This window comes from Tenrec ecaudatus, unplaced genomic scaffold (assembly GCF_050624435.1).
Source record: "Tenrec ecaudatus isolate mTenEca1 unplaced genomic scaffold, mTenEca1.hap1 Scaffold_603, whole genome shotgun sequence".
Classification (NCBI taxonomy): Eukaryota; Metazoa; Chordata; class Mammalia; order Afrosoricida; family Tenrecidae; genus Tenrec; species Tenrec ecaudatus.
In genome coordinates this window covers 224,001-245,048 of record NW_027459486.1, presented here as the reverse complement: position 1 = coordinate 245,048, position 21,048 = coordinate 224,001, and the positions used below count along the sequence as shown (strand labels likewise).

The 21,048-nt window shown below is 44.2% G+C and overlaps 1 non-coding gene and 1 pseudogene across 1 annotated transcript; both read left to right on the top strand.

The window, feature by feature from the left end:
* Positions 1-21,048, top strand: part of LOC142436770 (ninein-like protein) — a 140,796-nt pseudogene that overhangs the window by 87,013 nt on the left and 32,735 nt on the right.
* LOC142436775 (small nucleolar RNA SNORA84) lies at positions 9,176-9,307 on the top strand. The gene has a single exon (XR_012782105.1). It is a non-coding gene; the product is annotated as a small nucleolar RNA SNORA84 (small nucleolar RNA).

Here is a 21,048-nt window from a genome sequence, read left to right as displayed (position 1 = left end):
AGGAAAGGTGTGCATCAGGGCTGTGTCCTCTCACCACACTTCTTCACTCTGTGTGCTGAGCACATCATCAGAAAAGCTGCATTTCATGAAGAAGAATGGCAATGATTAGAAAAACATAATAACAATTTGTGATGTGCAGATGACATGATCTTACTTGATGAAAATCAGGAGGACTTGAAGTAATTTCTGATGAAGATCGAGGATTAAAGCCTTTAGTATAGATTACATCCCAATATAAAATAGATCAGAATCCCCACAACTGGACCAATAGGTAACTTGATAAATCGAGTAGAGATTGAAGTTATCAAGGATTTCGCCTTGCTTGGATCTGCAATCAGTGCTCATGAAAGCAGCAGTCAGGAGATTAAATGATGTGATACATTAGATAAATATGCACAAGATCTCTTTAAACTGTTAAAAAGTAAGGATGTTACTTTGAGGACTAATGTGTGCCTGACCCAAGCCATGATACCATTTTGACTGTATCATTTCAGTTCCCTCATGAACCTTTTCACTTCCCTTGCGTACACATGGAAATTGGATATTGAATAAGGAAGACTGAAGAATAATTTATGCATTTGAGCTATGGTGCTAGCAAAGGATATTGAAAGTGCCACAAACTACAAAAAACAAATCTGTCTTGGAAGAAGTAGAGCAGGGAAGCTCATTAGAGGCAAGGATGCCAAGACTTCATCTTCTTTCCCTGTGCATGTTATCACGAGAGACCAGTAACTATGAAAAGAGGAAGCCCTCGGAAAGATGAATTGACACAGTGGCTGCAACAAGGGCCTTGAACATATGAACAATTGTGAGCATGGCACAGGGCCAGGCAGTGTTTCGTTGTGTTGTACTTAGGGTCACTATGAGTTGGAAATGACTCAGTAGCACTGAACAACAACTAAAATAAGTTTAGAGTCTTTCTACCTAATATATATATGTCCATCATGTCCTGTCGTGTATCTATCCATCCCTCTATCCAGTTGTTCCTCCTTAATTTAGAAAACCTTACTGGTGTTGGTACACTTCTCCTAAATTCTTCAAGTGGTACCACGTTTAACTATCTTCCCTTTATTTCAGGCCAACTTCAAGTCTGGAGCCCTCTGGAGCTCAGCAGCCCCTCCTTTCATACCCCTGAGATCCAAGCCCAGATAATCTGGGAAGAGCTTGGCGTTGGCAGCAGTGGTTTCCTCAGTATGCAAGAGCTGACTCTGGTCTGTCAAACCATTGGGCTACAAGACCTTGAGAAAGAGGTGAGAGAAAGCCTGAGACTGACCTGTCTCAACCACTTTTCTTTGAAATGTTTGGTCTGAAAACTCTCACCCTCTTTTAGACTATGATTCAGACATATCAATTTCTCATTAAAACTCTTGACTGGCTTCAAAACTCCTGTCAAAGAATATGTCTCAGACCCCCCCCCATTGTGATAAACTCTCACCACTGTAGGGCAGTTGTGCCAGGCACTCTTAGACACAGTCACTCAAGATCACCGTTCCCTGCCTGCCAGGCTGATTGTACTACGGCCAAGTAAGGCCTCTTTAGAACCTGTCTGTAGTCTCATCAGATGGGAATAGAGGTGGAGTGTTATATTGCAGTCCTCACTCTTCATTAAAGCGCTCTTGGCCTAGCTGCTGTTATCCTGTGACCCACTGGAGCCAGGCTGGTTTTTGTGGGTACATCTTCCACCAACATACTGCAAGTTCCCAGCCACAGCAGATAGGAAATAAGTTATTTATGGAGTTCAGGCAGTTTGAATGACTCAGCTACTGATTATGGAACTAAAACAGACATGGTAGTATAGATTTCCCTTGAGACTGATAAGGAAAAATATTTTTGAAATACAGCCAGTTGGGACCTAGACAATTTTGAATGTGGATGAAGATGAGCAAGCTGCCCTTGTTGAATGCTTGATCCAAAAGTTTGGAGAAGCAGGAGGCCCAATGGTGACATCTGGGTTGAGCTGCCTGTTTGTGGAACCTCTGCATCAAGCAAAACATGTGTTCTGATCCAGGTGTATGACTTTTGTTTAGGAAATGGAAGATTTGTTTAACAAATTGGATCAAGATGGAGATGGCAGAGTAAGTCTTGAGGAATTCCAGCTTAGCCTGTTCAGTCATAGACCCAATTCACTTCCGAAATCTTCTACTCCCATCGAACTGAGTGATCCTTGGACTCATTGCCAGGTAAAATAGGACAAATAAATTATGAACCACATTAAGTATTATCTTTCTGATGACTGCAACCATAACCGTCAGCATCTTTCACAAACCTGTCCTCTCTGAGTCACCTGACTGTTGTCCAGGGGTTCAAGAGGGATAAGTAACAGAGATATGTGTTTGAGATTCTGGGGTCACACAGACCTCCATAACTGTATGTCCCTGGATGGCATGCTCATCTCTGAGCCTCATGCTCCTCATCTATAAAATGGGGCAATTGTGATACCTGCCTCCCAGGTGTTGTTCTATAAGACCAAGTAGTGTCTGACATGACAGCTTCAGCCATTCTTAATTGTGGGATAGAGAACATTTCAGTAGGGAAATCCCTTTTCCCTCATACCATGATGCAGCAGGAGAGCAATGTCAAAGAGCATTCTGCAACATCTCCCTCGGGCAGCCCTTTTGATTTAGGTCCTGAGTCTGGATTCCTCCCTCCTATCCCTGGGTTTTATGTCTTGCAGAAGTACCAGGTCTCCGTGCAGCTTTAAACAGAACAGATTTAGGCAGTTTCCTTAAATCATAGCATTGCTCAGTGACTGCTGGGTTAGCACTTTCCGAACAGAAGAAATTCCTTCTCCCACCACAGAGCAGACTGCTCTAAGGAATTCTTGCTTTCTGCACAAGGATGTGGCTGACTCCCATGTTGTGTGGGAGGCAGAGTAAAACCAGTGTGATATTCTTCACCACTGAGTAGGTACTTCTGAGAGCATAAGTTTTTCATTCTAAAATCAACAAGAATGCAGGAAGAAGATATTCAAGAGCATTAAGGAGAGATTTCAGGCCATATAAGGTTAAAAAAAAATCAGAGTATGGCCCTTATATGTCACTGATTGGGTTAATTGGCAGATATGACTTCCTTGAAGCAGAAGCAGCCCCATGTTCCCTTTGTATTCATCTGAAGTATAGACTAATGTGGACACTGAACTAGGGATGGATGTGCGCATAGTTGGCATTAAAGAATCAAGATAGTGGCTATAGAGCCGTACCGCTTCTTGTGCCATGCACACCTTCCTGAACAGATGCTCTCTGGCCAGAGGTGTGAGTTTGTAAGGAGGAATCTTGGGGAAATGACCTAGGCAGGCAGGTATGTCTTCCAGGAGACACCCACATCAAGTGAAGTGTGATCCCTGTTTGTGGATTAAGATTTGAACATGGAAATGGGTTTCTCTTCTTTGTCAAGGATTTTCTCCAGGGTAAGTTGCACTGAGGCTAAGAACTAGGGAAGATACAGAAACAAGGGTAACTCATGTCCAAATGTGGAGACCTAGGTGTTGCTGGAAGCTAGTGTAGGATAAGGATCTCAAAGTGGCACCCCTGAGCCTGCAAGGGCAGGATCCCTAAGAGTTCTGTAACCTCGAATACCACTGAAGTATGGGTCCTATGGTAGTTACACAATCTGGTGTCAACTTGTGGAGGGGTAGAGTCTAGCCTATCAATCAGGTCATAGCTTGATGACCTCATTTGGACCCACCACGAAGATAAATAGCTCACTGGAGGCCAGATAGACACAGTCTCTGCATCGTCTTCCTTCGGACAAGTCACATGGAGCTAGGCTGATGAAAGCCAGAGCCTTAGAGCTGGAGGAGCCACGTGGAGACCCACACCAGCACTGAGATGCTTAGACTGCCACTGGATCCACAAGATATTTTACTCTCTGATCTTCCTGCATTCAGTATCATTGCATATGTTTTGTGAGTTTGAAGAGGACTTTATAGATTGATGTCAGACATATGTGCTAATATCAGACTTAGGGACTTGATTTGAACTAGGGTGGGATGTTTTTGTGATATTCAACTGCTCTTGTATATAGAGCTCTTTCTACACACAGATGGGTGTCTATGAATTTGTTTCTCTAGTCTACTCAGACTAACACATTATGGTCCCTTGGGAGTGGAGTACTAGATAAAAGAATCATAAAGATGGAGAGTGGATGTTTGTTTGATCTCTGCTTCATGATAGTGCTTCTTTGGCTAGCCAGAAGTCAGATATGGCCATGCAGTTTACTGGATAGTTTTCTGGAAAGAACATGGGAAGTTAAAGTTTGGATTCTTTTCATTGGTTGTAGTCTTTGGTTATTCTTGTGTGAAATGGTGAAAATGTGATTAATGTATATTTTGAGCTCAGGGGACAAAATCACCCCTTGAATTTCTCAGAGTTGCTTAGTGAAAATGGCTGACAGAAGGTCAAAATGGCTGAGAGAAAGCTGGCTGGAGGGGCAGGGAGCACTTCAGGCAAGACGGCAACTGAGTAACACATAGCAGAGGGACTCTGCAGAAATTAGCGCAGGAGAGTCACTAAGGGGGATGTTGTGCACTGCCTGGTTGCAGGAGGAGCGTCATAAAGATAAACAGGCAAATATCCACTGGGTTTTGAGGAGCTGGGGGCTTTGTCTTACCACAGTGAAGGCTGGCTAAGGTCTAACCTTAGCCCCACCACTGTCTCAGCCAGAGACGGGATCATCTGGAGCTGGCACAAAGGCTTTATCTTAACACAGCCACACTTCAACTCCGAATTGTGGAAGGGTTTAAACCCCTCCAGCCCCAGGGTCAGGGATGGGGTTAAGCTATATTGTTACTTTTGTTTCTCACTCTTCCTTCTTTCCCACTACAGTTTCAACAGGCTCTTCTTTTTTTCCTCTCTCTTTCTCTTCCTTTTAATCTCACACACCACTGCCAACCTCCAGGCATCTCCTCTTGTCCTAGGGCTTTTACTCAACAAAGAGGCTAGAGATCTTAATATTACAATTAGACAATTTGACCTGATAGATGTGCACAAAGCTATTCACCCAAATACAAAAGAATTTACATTCTTTTCAAGCCCACATGACACATATTCAAAGATAGAGGTGCTGGGGCATTAGATGAATCTGCATAAGTTTAAGCACATTGATATATGTACCTCTCTCTCTGACCACTGTGCCATAAGACTGGAAAACCAACAAAAGGAAGATGAAGAAAACAAGGACAAACAATTGGAAGATGATAACTCTCTTGCAAAAGGAGTGTGTGCTGGCCCAGATCAGAGATGAAATTAGGGAATTTCTGGAAATCAACAAGAATGAGCACATGATGTACCAAAACTTATGGGACACAGCAAAGGCAGTTATCAGAGGAAGTCTCATAGCAATACATGAACACATGAAAGAGGAAGAGAGACTTATGATTGATATGCTGGCACAAAATTTACAGCAACTAAAGCTGAGTCAACAGGACAAACCTATTAATAGATTAAGAAAATAAATAATAAAAATCATGGCTGAGATTCAGAAGAGGGAAAATAAGAAAACTATGGTAAAATTAGTGCTGCTAAAAGTTGTTTCTTTGAACAGATAAATAATTGACAGGTTTTTCTTTTCTAATTTGTCATTTGTTTTTTTGTTGTTGTTTTCTTTTGTTGCTTTGTTTTGGTCCATCATGTTTTTGGTGCATATTATTATCTCTGTAGGTCTATCTAGATAAGATAGGCAGGATAAACCATCTGGAAGACAAAACGGGACTGACAGTATTGCAGGGACATGGGTGAGGGACAGGTGGGGGAAAGGACATGTGTGTTAAAAGCCCAGGGACAAGTGAACAACAAGTGATCCAAAAATGATAGCAACGAATATGTAGGAGGCCTGGTAGGGCTTGATCAAGGGCAATGTAACCAAGAGGAATTACTGAAACCCAAATGAAGACTGAACATGATAGTGGGACAAGAGGGAAGGCAGAAATGATCACAATGATCTGCATATAACCCCCTACCTGGGGGACGTACAATAGACATGTGGGGGATGGGAGACATTGAACAGTGTAAGATATGAGAAAATAATAATAATTTATAAATAATACTTTATAAATTATCGTGAAGGCAGGAGTGTGGGGGAGGAAGGGAGAAAATGCTTAGCTGATACCAAGGGTTCAAGTAGAAAGAAAATATCTTGAGAATGATGATGATGGCAATAAATGTACAAATGTGCCCGACACAATGGATGTATGAATGGATTGTGATAAGAGTTGTATGAGCCCCAATGAAATTATTTTAAAAAATAAAAATAAATAATGAACCCTGGCTCTGGCTTGATGCTGTCAGAGGCCTAATGCCATATTTTCTATCAATAGAAGCGTTTAGATAATGAGTAAGATAACTAAATAAGCATCGAATTTGACTGTTTTACGAATAGAGCTTAGGATCTGATGCTACTCTGTTTATACTGATTTTTTTTCTGTTTATTATTATTGATATATGATTGATAGAAATGATTACTGGGAAATTTGAAAATAGAGAGCTTGTAAGCCCACTTGTTTCTCGTCATTAAAACTGGATTGTTAGATGGGTTTAGGACACACCCGCAAAGAAGGCTTTGAAAAAATAAGCTCTGAAAAGAAAAGTGTCTTCAGTGTTGAGGACATTTAAGGGTGAAGAGACTTGCCAAGGGCTGTTGACAGATTGACAGGGGGAAAAAAGGGAGCTCTTTGGATATTTAAATTTTGAACTCGTGGTTTTGTCAGAAGCTGGGAAAAAATCTGGAACCATGAAGAAAACTACTCTCTGGGGCTGAATATTACAGGGAGCCTGTGGGCAGGCTGAACTGCTTGCTAGGCGACCACCCAGATCCACTTGTTGAGTGGAAGTGGGCGAAATGCAGCAATAAAGAGACAGATTGAGTCTGGCCACTGACACTCATGGACCTTGTTTCAGGAACGTGAAGAGAAAACGAGAGTGGGTTGACTGGTCTGAAATTCATGATCTAGCGCAAGGGGGCTAGGCTTGTTGAAAATTTGTGACAGTGCCCATGGTCTAGAAGCGAGGTGACCAATGGGCACCATGTGGACGCTGAGTGAAGCAGCCCACATTGAGTTGACCAGAATCCGACCAGATGAAGAGATGTTTGAGCCTGTGAAGTAGAGATATTGCTGCAGACTTCATGGATAGCCTGTCCTGATTTGACTTTACTATGGATGGGGAGTTCACAAGGTTCTAACTGGGATGAAGGTTCCTCAGAACACGGCTGATGTAAGTGGGCAGTATAGAAATTTTATACCTAAAATGGAGATGATAAAGGCATGAAGTGGTTGGCTACAAACTTTCATAGGTGCTGGAATATGTACATAGGATTATAGGTTTAAGTGTGTGTTCCTTAACTGCGATGCTTAGGCATAGAATATTGTTTTGTCACTTATATAATATATTTAAATGAGGATGGCACATACTGAATGGTACACTTATTAGTTTTATCTTGTTAGTTACAGATATGATTTTATTATTTTTTTGTTAAGAATTATGTATGGGTAAAAAGTTGTGTAAAAGTGTCAACTTGACAAAGGTTGGTCTGTGGTAGTTACATATTCTGGTGTCAACTTGTTGAGGGGTGTTGTCTAGCATGTCAATCAGGTCACAGCTTGATAACCTCATTTAGGCGTGCCACTGAGATAAATAGCTTACTGGAGGCCAGATAGATACAGAGGCCAGATAGATACAGATAGGTGCTTCATCCTCCTCCGGACAAGCCACATGAAGCTAGACTGATGGCAGATAGAGCCATGGAGCCACATGGAGACACATGCCAGCCCTGAGATGTTTATAATGCCACTGGATCCACAAGACTTTCCATCCACTGGCCTGTGATCTTCCTGCATTTGGCATATTGCATGTGTTTCGTGAGTCTGAGGAGGATTTTATAGATTGGGATTGGACATATGTGCTAATATTGGATTTATGGACTTAATCTGGACTTGGGGTGAAATTTTTTCTCAATATTCAATTGCTCTTGTGTATAAAGCTTTCTCCTAACACCTATGAGTGTCTATGAATTTGTTTTTCTAATCTACCCAGACTAACAGGTCTTTCAGCACAGCAACTTGACCCATTATCCTGCTGTCATAGCCATCTACTCTTCCTGTCACGTGTATTTCTACATACAGCACACACTTGTACACATATCCACACAGTTTGGACCCATCCACTGTATACATGTACACCCACTATATATACACACCTGATACATGTAGTCAATGCTACATGTATACACCCAAACTATAGATGCGTCTGTCATACACACACACACACACACACACACACACACTTAACTATACACACACACTATATATGCACATGATACAAGGTGGTACCCTCCCAGAACTGGAATTGTGCTGGGCAGAGTAGACCTTTCCTAATATGACTTTTTCTCCCTCTTTGAGAACTCCGAGTTGCAGCGCCACCTGAGAAGGTTCTCTCTGGTCACAGTGAATTTTTTGTAAAAGCGGTTTCACTGGAACCTTGTTTTTCATGATGGCGAATTTAAGAGAACAGCATGCAGCTATGAAACTTTGTTTCCTCCTCAGGAAAAATGCCAAAGCAACTGTTGTGATGTTGAATACAGTTTAGAAAGACAGTGCTATGGGAAAAACTCTAAGTGTATGAGTAGTTTTCTCATTTCAAAAGAGGTGAAATGTTGATTGATGGCAAACCTCATTCTGGACGTCCATCATCTTATCGAACAGATAAAAATGTCGATTTGTAGTGCATTTGGAATTCGTTCCACCAGGTTAGACTGTTAGTCAAGCTTTCTATTAGAGGATCTGAAAAGATTTCGTAACAGTGTGCGGCAAAAACAGGCCTGATTTATGGCAGACAGGGGACTGGTTTTGCCACCATGATAATGCACCTGCTCACACAGCCATCTCAGTGTGCCAGGTTCTGGCAAAAAGCAGAATGTCTCTCTTGCCCCATGCACCTTACTCACCTGACCTTGCATTGTGTGACTTTTTTTTGTTTCCTCGAAGAAGAGGGACATGGAAGGATAACTATTTGAGGACATAGAAGAGTGAAGAAAAACACTAGGGAGGTGCTGTCAGCCATCCAAACAGATGAGTTTGAAAAATGTTTCCAAGAATTAAATTGCAGATTTTACAAATGTATCAAGTGTAATTGAGAGTACTTTGTAGGTGACAAGTTTGTTTTGTAAAAGAATTTAAATGCATGCCCCATGGTTGCTGGGCACTGTTGGGCAGGTACAGCTTTCCAGCGATGGCAATGGGCCAGAGCGATCCTGGGATGCATGCATGGGGCTGTTCCTTTTCAGCAGCCTCCATAGCCCGGTCACTGGTACATGGAAAAAAATTAAATACATAGCTTTGAAAAAAATTCCAGGGTTTTTTTGGGGGGGTACCACCTACTATATGCACACAAATTGTAAGGCACACAAACTCATGCCCACCACACACACTGCTAGTGTACGTAAACATCATAAACACAGTGCCTACACATCCCTTCACTATACATTCTGTATGCATTCATGCACAGTATATTCATATACATGCACTCTCTACACACCCACACTAAATTCACTGCAGAGATATGAGTGTATACACAGTATATAATACCTTTGGGGCATAGAATGTCAAACTGAGGAGTGGGCGGATTCAGTCTTTCGTTTGTGGAGCACAAAGTCCTACCCCTCTCTTGATACTTCTCACCTGAGAATTGCCCATTTGCACTGTCATTTTAGGGCAGAAACTGGAAGGAGGCCAGGGTGGTAGAGTCTTCTGTATTATTTCAAAGTAGAGTGTGCCATATCTTGTGTGTGTCTCCAGAGTTTGGCTATAGAGTGTGATGTTTGACCATGTCATGTGGTATACCTGTTAGATAGATAGATAGATAGATAGATAGATAGATAGATAGATAGATAACCTACTTACTAACAGGTATACTAGCTCTGTACTGATGTCATATATATATATATGACAGCAGGAGAATCAGGTGGACATGGTATAGGGGAAACCCATTCTGAGCCTCATATTTTCTAGAGTAAGTGGCTAGAGGGTTTATAGCAGTTCCAGATGCATTTGAGTATCTGGGACTCTCCATTGATAGCCATGGTGCCCTCTTCCACCTGCAAACAGAGTAAAATACCTGCTCTAGAGTGTTGTCCAGTTGGCACGCAGAGCACCCAGCGTAGCTTAGTAAGCTCGGTGAACAAGCTCCTTCATTAGAGAATTGGTGACTCAGTGAGTACAGGCAGAGGAGGTTTCTGCTCCCTTGAGCCTGACTCAGGAAGTGTACTGCTGGGAGAAGATGAGGGATGAAGGGTGGAGAGTATAGCCAGGACAAGCCTGGTGGTCATCAGAGAAGGGACCGGAAAGAGTCCAGGATGAGCCAGAAAGAGCAAGAGGAGCATGATTTAAGCTGTGGGGCTGGACTTGAAAGGGCTAAAAAATAGCTAGGTATCCTTCTATCTGGAGGCCAGCGAGCCGGTGTGTCAGAAAAGAGGAGTTAAGGGTGATTGAGCAAGGTATTGAGGGTCCCAGATCCAGATCCCAGCCAGCAAGGCAGTGAGGAGAGGGTAGCTGAAGAGCCATGAGCAGGTTGGAGCAAGGTGGTTTTTACTCTGAGGGAGGCAGGAGCGCTGGATGCCTGGAGCAGAAATGTGATGACCTGAAGGCGTGGAGAACACTCATTCTTACTCCCAGGGATTCCTGACAACACATATTTACTGGAAAGGGCTCTGAGGTAGAAAAAATTTAAGGGAAATATTTCTTGCCCTTGTGGATTCATAGAATATCTGAACGTAGCAGGTCAGCTTTCCGCTTGAGAGACTTTACCATCATCGTAAGACTCCCCTAGCTTGCTTAGCTGAAAGCTGCTTGCTTCTGTATTCCCAGTAATGTGCAGTTTCACACACAGGGAAGCGCACTCTGCTTTTGGAGCCTCTTAGGAATTTCTCCATGATGGCAAGCCCCTCTTTAGGCTCTTCCTTTGTGAGGCCCTGTGTACCTTGTTCGTCATGCCAGAGAGATGCGGATAGTTCACGGGCTGCACTTACACACCCAACTCACACTCATCCTCACTGCCATTGACTCAGTGTGGACTCATAGCGACCATACAGGACACAGTAGGCCTGCCCTGGCAGTTTGCAAGCCTGTAGCTCTCTGTGGGAGTAGAAAGCCCTGTCTGCTGCCTTCTGGCTCCAGAGCAGTCATGGCTGCTTTGATGAATCACGTCGCTGTGCCCAGCCCTCTCACCTTTGCTAGAAAGTGAAGAGAGCGATAACTGGTGAGGTTGTTCTTGCTAGGCAGCGTGCAGGTTTGTGCAGTGGGGGACACGAGAAACAAGAGATTGGGCTGAACAGACGTGCGTGCTCACAGCACTTTCTTGGTCCCTGGTGTACAGGCCACAGAGGAGAGCAGCTGCCACACGACCACTTCGTCCCTCGTGTCCATCTGCTCAGACCGGCACCTCTTCTCCGGCATCGATGACGGCACTGGGTTTGCATGCCCTGAGCAGGTGGTGGCTCTGTGGGCCCAGGAGGGCATTCAAAATGGCAAGGAGATTTTGCAGGTTTGGAAATGGATGGCCACAGCTGCTCCGCTGAGAATGGGCTGAGGGTGGGGTGGGAGCCCGAGAGGGTTACTGTGCTTGGCCTCTGCTCTCTGGCTTCCTTACTCCTGCTGCAACAGAGAATCCCAGACAGGGAAATTCTCGGGAAACTTTTCTTTTTGGCTATTAATATATAAAAATTTTAATTTTGAAAGAGCATAAATAAAATACAGAGAAAACAACAGTGATAAAAACACTCTGAAGGTAGGTTTTCATGTATTAGATACTTCCCCCTTTGCCATGCTAACCTTTCAGGCTTGTTGCTTGGACAAGGCAGCACTCCGACGGGCGTTGGAACAAGCACACTTTTGTGGTGGCATCAGAGTCAGAGAAGGTGCATGTGTATAGTCAGCACTGACCACTACATAAGGGCATGCATTCTGCCAAGTCCTTTGATCAAAAAAGACCTAGGTGGGAACTGTGCCACTTGGCTCCACAGGCCAGCCTCGCATTCCTGGAAGCCATGGGGGTTTCCTGCCCATGCTCCTCCATTTCTTCTGCAACTGGCCCAGGAGACTAGCCTGGTGTAGCTCTTGCTCTTGGACTTAGTGTCACACTGTGCAGTAGTCAATTTAAAATAAATATAGCAAAGATTCATTTTTAAACATTCATTGTTTCATTCTGTATATGTGGGTGGTAAGATGCACATAACATCTCTTTTTAAGTTTATTTTTCAAAATTCTGAGAGAGAAGGAAGATTTCATTTTCTGTAATACTTTTGACCATGGCTCATGTCCTCTGATACATAATTTTTCTACCAATACAAATCATCAGTGTGTGTGTGTAGATAGATAAATAGATAGATAGATAGATAGATAGATAGATAGATAGATAGATAGATAGATAGATAGATAGATATTATGGAGATATGAAATATGTGTCAGGATTCTTTACATATATTACGTTAGGAGTCTCTCCCAGAATTCTTTTAGCTTGAAATGGTAAAAACTCAACTCCAAGTGGCATAAGAAAAAAGGAGAATGTAAAATAAAATAATAATTTATAAATTATTAAGGGTTCATGAGGAAGGGGGCAATGGGGAGGGAAGGGGAGGGAAAAAAGGAAAATGAGCTGATTCCAGGAACCCAAGCGGAAGGCGAATTTTGAGAATGACGAGGGCAACGAATGTGCTTTACTCAATTGATGTATGTATGGATTGTGATAAGAGTTGTATGAGCCAAATAAAATGATTTTTTTTTAAGAAAGAATGTTAGTGGCTTACAGTGGTGGGCAGTTGGCAGAGTTAATTTAGCCACTGCTCTCTGTAAGTGCCTGTATCAGTACCCTTTCATCTCTAACTGCTTCCAAATTTTCCTTTGCTATCAAGTTAATTTCAACTCATCATGATGCTAGGGGGCAGAATGGACTTACCCCTTTGGGTTTCCAAGAATTTAAATCTTTATGGGAATAGATAGCCTCTACTTTATTCCTCAGGGAAATGGGGTGGTTCAAACTGTTGACCTTGAAGTTAACATCTTATTGCATTACCCACCACACCACCAGAGCTCCTTCCAGTGCCCTTAGCCTTGGGCAAAGTCTCCTCTCTATAGCTCCATACAGCCTTTATAATTATTGGGTTTAGGTGGGGGGAAGGGCCCCTCTCTTGCTATTAATCCCCATGAAGTACTATGCATGGAGTCATATTCTTCCTCATGTGTCCCTGGCTCAGGCACAGTGGGATCTCCTATTGACAGCCTAGGAGTTGGAGTGGGGGCGGCCCCAAGAGGAAAAGTCTCAGGCAAATGGGAGAGCCAAGGAAAATGGAGTCTGGAGTCAAATTGTTGAGAGACTTAAACTCATCTTGAATGTCCCTTGGGATTTATTTCTAGAGCCTCGAATTCAGTGTGGATGAGAAGGTGAACCTTCTGGATCTGGCCTGGGCTATCGACAACAAGCTCCTGATGGTCACTGGTGTCATTCAGCAAGCGGCCCTGGCCTCCTACCACCAGGAGCTGAGCTACCTCCAGTAACAGGCTGGGAGAGGTTGTTTCAAGGCTAGGGGTGTGGTTTGTTCTCAGGGGTCCGGGACTGGCAAGGGTCTGGGCTGCTGCCTTGCCTGCCCCCACCACCCTCTATAGGCAACTTGTGATGGGACAAGGAAAAGGGTCTCTGGTGTAGGGAGAGACGCTTTGCCTCTTCCTAATAGGGCCTAATGAGCAAGGGGCCGCCTATGGTTATTCTTGCCACAGGTCTTGCATACTTGGTGAGAGGCTTAGAAAGCCAGATCTCAAAATCCTAACCTAATCCCCTTAATAATATCCCAAGCAGCTGAATCCAACTTAAAACTTATGTGACTGACATTTTTCTTGCTATTATGGAGGTGCAAATGTTCTCCAGACCAGCCCACGGGGCCCCCAGGCTTAAGCCAATTGACTGAAAGCGCACAAAAAAAAAATTGCTTCTTAGACCTTTTCACTGAGCACAACGTGGCAGTTGGCACCGTGTTCCATTACAACAGAGCTCTGCTTTCACTCAACGGGTTATTCATGTTGTTCTGCTAAATAGATTCACAGGGACAAAAGTTGATAGTATTTTATAGAAAGATAACTTTTCCAACAGTTTTGTTGGCATATAAGTCATGTATCATACAATTCAGTGGTTTAGACATATTTTAAAAGAATTGTGTAGGCGTCACCACAATGAGTTTTAGAATATTTTCTTCATTCTGGTACCCGTTATTATTAACTCCCCATAGCCCCCAGTCTCCCCTGCCACAACCGGAAGGAGCTATTAATCTAATTGCTGTTTCTATAGATCACCTATCCCGGATTTCATATACAGAAAATCCTACAAAACAAAATAAACACCAAAAAACCTCAATTCAAAAGCAAGTCGACAATAATATAAACTAAAACGAATAAAGTCATTTAATGTCAGGATACACCATTAGAGAACCATTCTTCAAAGACTCAAAGACAAGGCTAGCCCGCACTCAACACCATCATGTTGGCTGTTTTTTGTCGTTTATGCAGACCCAGAGTTTGAGGGCCCTGCAACGGTATGTGCTTCTGTGGGAAGCTGACAGAGTAGTAGCTACATTTGACAGTGTCTCCTTCCTGTGGGCAGGGGGCAAATGAAGCAAATGGTGCAGGAGCGAGACAAGGCAAGACAGGACCTGGAGAAGGCTGAGAAGAGGAACCTGGAGTTTGTGACAGAGATGGATGACTGCCACTCTGCCATGGAACAGCTCACGGAACGCAGGATCAAGTAGGTGCCACCGAGACAGCTTCTGGGTCAGAGCCTGGCACAGTAGCCCTCTAGAATCACAGCAGCTGTCCCCAATCTGGTCCCTACACCCTGGCCAGAGGGTGGGTGAAGGACAAATAGCTGCTACCCAAGTGGCAGTGCTATAGTTCTGGTTCATTGAAGGCCTTACTTGAGCCAGTAGAAACCAGAAAATGTGACTTTTTGTTTTGTACCATCAGTCAGGGGCCTCCAGAGTAACACGGTCAGTACGATAGATGGGTGTTCATATGGGTGGAAACATGGAGGGATACACGTGATTCATTTATTTTAGAAAACTGCCTCCTGGTTGTGAGGCTTGGCAATTCTAAAATCCATCGGTCAGATGGCAGGTTGGAGACTGTCTGCAGGATGGCTACGGTCTTAAAACATCCTTCTCCTTCCAGAAACCTTAACGTCTGCTCGGAAAACCTTCAACTTATTGCATAACCCCCCCCACACACACACACACACACACACACATCATGGATCATGACCTGTTTTACTGAGGACTGACAGGCTTAAATGCTAATCATATGTAATGCCCTCATAGCAATACTAAGCCAATATGTTAATAAGCAGTGGGGCCCCATGGCCTACCCAACGGCACACATGAAATTAGCTATCACAAGACTCCTTGAAAGATGAGGGTACAATAGAAGCATCAACTGAACTCTGGGTGGGGCTGGTGCAGTATGCACTGGCTTCACATTCTATATGCCTATGGGCTGCAGACATTCGTCTCTACCCTACCTCTACTCTCTTTGCTCAATCCGTTGGACCTGCCCTCAGCTCAAGGAAGACCTTTAACTATTGTTTGTGCTTGTGATGGGTGTTATGTAAGATATTTTTTGCAAACAGCTTCAGGAGTTCAGCAGGTAGCACTCAACACAGCGAAGGTACCCCAACACCTCAGTCTTACCTCTCATCACCCTTCATACTGAACAGTCTTAGGGGGAACTCTGTATGGTATGTTTGGTGATGGCTTCAAGGCCAGAGAAAAGGATGTAAGAAAACCTAGCCACATATATATCCACACTGCATCAGGGAGAAGGTTTTTTTCACCCCTATTGAGAGAAAAGTCTTGGCCAGAGGTGGCTAAACTCAGCTAGTGATTCACCTTCCTGAATCCTTTGTTTACTGAAGGTGCTCTGCTGGAAACAGCTGAGGCTACATGAAATGATCTTCTACATTTCTCTTTCTCTCATACTGGCTCATGCCAGAAGTCAGAACACTGGCTGCCTGCTCCCTGGTCTGTCTTCCTTCACTGGTGGGCAAGATGTCTGTGGGGCATGCCCTTTTAGAATCCTGCTTCCTTGCCCCTAGCCCCTTGCCCTTTGGGTAAGCTGAGTCCTTTGGTCTCCTCATCTCTAACCTGAGAATGGTAATGAGCCCTGTCTAGCATGGAGGGATGACCAACACAATATGTCGAGCTTCCTAATTCTGATGACTGTGCATAGGCCCAATCATGTGCCTCAGGAAACAGAGAGAGTGAGAGAGACGTCATAAATGATGCAGAGTCCTGGCGTGGTGAAAAGGTTGGCCCCTTGGCACCTTGCCTCTGTGTGGGGTCATGTTCTCCTGGAAGGACCAGCAGTGAATGTGGTGTCCAGTGTCTGGTCCCTGCCTTCAGAACACTCATACTTTCTATCAAACAGGTGGCTATAAAGTCTAAAACTGTCAGTAGATATACAATCTTCCAGAAGGCCAGGCCATGTGTGACACTGGGGAGGTAGTTTAAGGAGGTGTCCCAAAAGGTACCCTCAGTCTCTCCTTTGTGGGTATTGTAGACACCTGGAGCAGGGATACTGTGGACAATTGGCCCTGCTTCGCTCAGAGTTGGAGATGGAACAAGAGCTGCTCTGGCAGCAGACCAGCATGCAGAGGGCTAGGCTGGAGGAGGACCTTGAAGCCCTGCGCAGGGAGGAAGCCTGCTTGCAAGAGAGGCTATCATTGGTGCTAAAGGTATGAGGGTGCTATACAAAGAAAATGCATGTGCACAAAGCTGGGAGTACATAAAGCTTGATTTTCTCCTCACAACTGTGTTCCCTGACAATTGCCCCAGCCAGCTCTAGGGTAGTATAGCTACTTCGTGGCTATTGCCTGCAGCTCTGAGCTGGTAGATAGGGGCCAGGGAAGGTCTGCAACAGCATCTGGCACCCCTGCATCCCCAGAGACCAGGAACATATTGTGGCTTTAGCAAAAAAAAAAAAAAAAGCCAGGACCTGAAGCTCACCTAGCAGGAGCCCCACTGTATTTCCAGGAGCTGAGAGGTTCATGGGTGTGTGCCACCCAGTCCTTACCACAGCTGGCACTTGATCCCCAGGGATTACTTCTCAGGAGAGACAGGAAGGCCCTGAATCCCTGTCTTAGTTGTGAGGCCTCTGGGGAGAGGATGGCATAGCAGGTGAGAGGCAGAAGTAGCTGAGCTGACTGTCTCGGTGGACTTTCTTCCCAGTCCTTTTTGCACTCCAGCCTGCCTGCCTTCTCCGTTTTCATCTTGGCTCCTTTTTTCTCTCCCTTTCTACCTGTCCTCCCTCCCTTGATGTCTGTCTCCCTTACTCCAGCTCCTGGCTTTTCAACCCTGCGGAGCACTCAGCAGAGCCTTACCTCTTAGTTATACACTGTGTCTCAGAAGTAATTCCACATGCTTCTGATTCGTCATTGCAGCTTTCAAGTGTCTGTAAACACTGGACTTTTCCCTGACTGGATATATGGACTGCATTGATGTTATTTCAGATCTCTTATTTAGAAGTACACCCTGAAATCATTTGTCTCTAATCTTCTTTCCTAGCTTATTGCTGTTGAGCTCTTGAAGTGGGAGAAGTAGCGGCAGTGGGAAAGCACTGGGCACTTCAGTGTCTGCATGTCTGGCTTAGGAGCTGGTCTACTAAAGAAATGTTATGGGGGCCACCACGCACCTCCTCTGGCTACACACAGAAGAGGAGACTCCAACACCAACCCAATGCCAATTGGCACAGGGCAGAAGTTAAAGATGCCTCCCCCCACCATCTTTATGCTATTCTAACGCCAACCATCCCTAACCTTCCCATAACACTCTTCTTAGCTAGATTCGGTCATTTATTTCAGTGACCACATACAATTCACAGACAATATTCACAATTATCGAGTTAATCAGGGAAATGTTAATGATGCAGGTCTTTTGTCTACAATACCATGCTGATAACCACCTCTTTCTCTGGTCCCAGGCCTCTCAGTTGCATAGTCCCTTGTCTTCTGCTTTGTTCCATGGGCCAGGAAGCCTACCACTCTGCCTCGTGGTCTCAGTGTTGCTCCTTGCTCTGTCTCATGTGCTCAGTGCCAGGGCTTCTGCTGCCTCCACGACTTACGGCATGGATCTCACATGTGCCCCACTGATGGCTCTTATTTCTTGATGGACACAGGATTCTCTCTCTCTGCTACTGAGATGCCGTGCAAGGGCATCACTGTCCGACCCATCTATGAGTGTTTCACATACCCGATTTGCCTAGTCCCACCCAATTATTTGATGAGTGTTACAAAGATATGGATAGAAGAGCCCTTTGGATCATTTCACTTCACCCCGGGCTACCTTTTGGCTCTTCTAGACATTGCTCCTTTAATACATGAAGAATTGCCTCCTGCCCACTGACATCTAGGATTTGTTTTCACAGTCGTGGTGACCCTGTTAACAGTCACTCGTACTTCAGTCATATCATCAAACCAGCATCTTCTCCTCGCCTCCTTTTACCTGAGCCCATGGTGAAAAGAGGACACTCTTCAATGGGGACTTCCCCTTGACTTGTTCTTTTTCTTTTCTTTTTCATATTGATACTAATACACCCATAAAAACTGGTAAACCAGCTACTTCATTACCACTCCCTATTTTAGATATCCCATTGCTAAATTGTCAATCCCTAACAACCAGTCCTCTGAGGAGACAAGCAAATTTTTGATCAGAAGAATCTTTATTTATGATTTAAACTTTGAGCATCTGTTTCCATAAATATAATCCAATCCAGGGAAAGCCATCAAATTAGAGCAATGTATGCCAGATCATAGTGTCAACATTTATCTTGTCATTCATTTGGGTTCTGGTCAACTCAGCCCTAGAATCCAAGGTAGATCAAATAGGTACCAGTATCAAGCTTGGGAGTTCACACACACCTCCCTGTACTTTAGATTAACTGGCCAATTCATATATTCTCATCAACCCTAACTCCCCATGGCCTAGGTCCTGATCATCAGCTTTATAATTCACAACTCATGAAATCTCCCAATGTCTTCCCCTCTTCACTCACATTTTCAAACTTCAGACCAGCCAGCCCCTCTCTCTCATCTCTAGCTTCTGGGGCCAGATCAGCAGGTGCCAATAGAACATGCCAAAATGCAGGCTGTGTCATCAGTGCGGCAGTTCCACCACTCCCACCCAAGTGGACCCAAGTGTCAGCACAGTGAGCATACTAGGCTGCCGCCAGCTCCCTTAACTTCAGTCTGTCAGGAGCCATTCTCTGAGAGGAACACACTTCTCCCTGCTAAGATGACTCTAAAGGCAGGCAGCTCAAAATTCAAAAGGCCAAACCGATTTTTCTCCTACTCATTCTTTCAGTTGTTCTGGGTGGATCTGCATGTCTTTGCAAATAAGTGCAAAAGTACTGGTAGCAAAGGTTCTGGGTGAGGCTTCCATCCACACTGGTGAGAGCTTTCACTGCTCTCTCCAAACCAAACCAAACCAAACTCACTGCAGTTAAGTCAATTCTGACTCCCATTCAGCCTATAGGGCAGGGGGTAGAGCTGCCCTTGTGGGTTTCTAAGATTGTAACTCTTTACAGGAATAGAAAGCCACATCTTTCTCCCATGAAGTGTCTTGTGGTTTGAACTGCTGAACTTGCAGTTAGAAGCCCAGTGAGTAACTACTACACCAACAGGCCTCCAATACTCTACTTGGACTTAAAACAAAAACCCATTTCTTCAGGGAAAATTCCTAACTCCCCTTTTAACAAATCCAATAAGAATAGGCTGAATGTGAACATACAAGCTCTCTGTAATCATAAAACTGAGTATTTGTTTCTATCGCACATGATACCTATTTATAACACTAGTCAGGAGAAACCTCTATCCAACAGTCAGCTAAACACATAAACCCAAATACATCATTCTTTTAAAAACACTCAGTTCAATGTTCTTTTCTCCACCCAGATTATCCCATTCGTATGTCTACGGACTTGGGCCTCTGTTAGGGTACATCCAGGAAACCCTGGCCTTCTTATTAACTGTTTTGTTTAACCAGCCTGGTATTTCCTTCAGGCCACTCCAGAGCACTTTCACGCCCTTGACATCTCTTACATTTCTTTCAAGCACTGCCATTGTTTTAGGTAGGTACCATCATGTAGGTTTCGACCTTATGCATCTATGCCAGGTTCTGCAATATCCTCACAGTTTTTCCCGTTGAGCCTCCTGTTGCAGCCATGGTACCAATCGATCGCATCGAGAGCCTTCCTCTTTTTCACTGTCCCTTTACTTTATCAGACATAATGTCTTCCCCAGGGGCTGGTCTTTCCTGACATGTCCAAAGTGTGCCCATCTTAGACTCTTAAGGTGCACTATAGCTGTATTTCTTCCAAGACAGATCATTTTGTCCTTTCAGCAGTCCATAGTAAGAAGAACCAAAGGAATAATCTAAGAATCAAAATTTTCACTTCCCTTACCCTGACCTTTCTTTTGTAAAACCCCATGCATTCATGAACCTGGAGCCATTGCAGTTAATTCCACTCTTGACACCAACTGATGAAATGCCGTACGTCTGACCTCCTAGCTACACGAAGGGGGAGATTCCAATGCCACACCAGCCCAAGCTAATTGCCACAAGGCAGAATGCCTTGACCCTCTATCCTTTTTTTACCCTTATCTGATACCAACATCCCTCAGTTGGCACGCTACCTCTCTGTTGGGTTCAATAATGTATTGCAACGTCTTCAAAAAAACTTACAGGCAATGTTCATGGTTATAGAATTGCTTAAGGAAGCTAACCAGTTACAGAACGTTAAGGAAACAGGTTTTTTGGTCTGCATTGCCTCTTCTCACCCACGATGGTAGGCATCTCTTTCTTAGTGTTGCACCTCTGCCCTCTACCTCATGAGCTTAGCACTGCTCCTTTGCTTTGTCTTCTGTTCTCAGTGCCTTGGCCTCTGATACTTCTGGTGCCTCCACTACTTCAGGCAAGGATCTTACATGTGCTCACTCCTGGTGTTTCCATCTTGATTAACATGAAATGTTT